Source organism: Panicum virgatum, chromosome 6K (assembly GCF_016808335.1).
Source record: "Panicum virgatum strain AP13 chromosome 6K, P.virgatum_v5, whole genome shotgun sequence".
NCBI classification, from domain to species: Eukaryota; Viridiplantae; Streptophyta; class Magnoliopsida; order Poales; family Poaceae; genus Panicum; species Panicum virgatum.
Genome location: NC_053141.1, coordinates 31,550,291 through 31,552,521, shown reverse-complemented (window position 1 = coordinate 31,552,521; position 2,231 = coordinate 31,550,291).

Genomic DNA, 2,231 nt, shown 5'->3' with positions numbered 1-2,231 from the left:
CCACAAGTCCAACAAGTGTCCTCAACCAAGGAAGAAGCTTTCGGATGAGAAGAACAAGAAGAAGCTTACAATCAAAAGTTCTCTCATCTACACCAAGCCCAACCGGAGGAACAAAAGCAATAGCACCTCTTATGTGATCAAGAAGAAAACAAATGGCAAGGTGGTTGCTCACAAGGTTGGGAAGCAAGAAAGGAGTTGGAACCGCCCCATTTGGGTGCCCAAGGACGTCATCATCAATATGAAGGGGCCTCAAATGGTGTGGGTTCCAAAGGAGACTTGAAGTCCAAGAATGGCTTCGGGGGATTTGGAGGCTTAGCTTACAAGTTGAAGTAAAGGTTCAAGCCAAAACAAGTTAAGCTCACAACTTGGACATTTGTTGCCCAAGTCCCCCATAAGGTAATGGTAGCTAAAAATTTCAATTCAAGCAACATGTAGCTCCATTGCTCTTGCTAGGTTGTTTGCATTGCATCACCTAGTGTTATATATGGTGGGTTGCTTGTGTCATGACTCTAACCCATGAGCAACCTATATGGTTTGATAAGTGTGTAGAAAACTACACAAAGTTACCCTTCATGGTACATGCATCTCATAAGGTATGTATTTCATATGTGTACCATGAACACAAGCTATAAGGTAAACTTCCTAATTGTGTCAAAATTAATGTGCATACATTTGCTTGGTGATTCAAACACTAATTGCACATATTTAGGGGGAGTTCATCCTATGGCTTGTGATTTTGAGACTAACATGTTTTCAAGTTTATCATTTGTAGTCTCACGTGGAGTTTACACTCTAAGAGAATGTTTCTCACGATCAATGTGAACAAATAACTCTCTAAGAGTGGTTAAATAAATTGTGCTTTCATGCATATTGAGTCATGCTTATTGAACTTAAATGCTCATATCTAAGTTCATAGGCTATGTGCTCATACATTTGTTTAACCTTGGTGTACCAAGTGCTTCTTGTTTAAAGACTTTCAATTGATTGCAAGTCACTTTCTTTTAGTACATGCAAGGTAAACAAAGAAACCCCCGGAGGTATGCAAGGTTCTAAACTAATTAAATTGGTATCTTTGTCATATCCTATTTACTTTAGAGCTACCTCCGTGCATGACATATCTAAGCTTTGTAGTTATTACCTTTAGTTGTGCACTTGATTTTCACATTATCATTTTGTGCACATACTTATGGAAAGCATAGCTCATGTCATGCTAGTTTCGTGATTTTGTGATCCACCATAGTAAATTTTCAATTAGTATCTTCATTGATATCATACAATTGGATCATGAGTCATGGAACTAACTCCCTAGGCTACTAATATTCTCTTAAGCTATATTGTTTTGCAAGACCTTTGTTGGAGCAAGACCTTTTAGGTGATTTGATTCCAAAGGGGGAGAAATGTGGATCAAAGCAAGGTATTTTCTCAAGGAGGAGAAGCATATCCCAAAGGGGGAGAAATACCTAAGTGAATCAAGTCATGAGGGAGAAGTAGCAACATAAGGGGAGGTTCAAAGGGGGAATCATGGTTTTAGGGGGAGGCCAAGTCGTCATTGGATGGTGGTAAATATCCAAGCAAGCGTAAGCAGTTCTCAATTGATTTCAATTGGTATCTAGTGGTTAAATTTGTCAATTTTTGCAATTCTATGCTTGCTTTGATTGTGTTGTCATCAATCACCAAAAAGGGGGAGATTGTAACGAACATGGCACCATTTATGCCATTTTCGAGTGATTTTGGTGATCGAATGACAACACAACACTTGGACTAATATGATTGTTAAGATGATCATTCTCAGGCTTTTAGGTTCAAGTGATGACAAAGAGAAAGAGAAAATAGGCGTAGCAAGGCCCGAAGGACAGCCCCTACGGGGGTTCCGCCAGGGGCTCTTCGGATCAGGAGCACCGGATGAACCGACGCCAGGGGCATCGGTGCATCCGACGCTTGTCGGAAGAACCGACGCTATGATATTTGGTGCAGGAAGGAAACGAAGCCAAGTCAGCCTATAGGCACCGGTTGGACCGATGGTCCAAGAAAGGGCATCGGTGCATTGGGCGTCCTATGTTCCAGAGACGATGTAAAATGCCCAGGAGAAGTTTCTTCAGCACCGGTTGAACCGACGGTGCATCGGAGTATTGCATCGGTGCAATGACGTCAGCGCCCAGGAGAAGATTCTTAAGCACCGGATGAACCGGTGATGCATCGGTACAAAGCATCGGTTCAACCGGTGGTCTCTG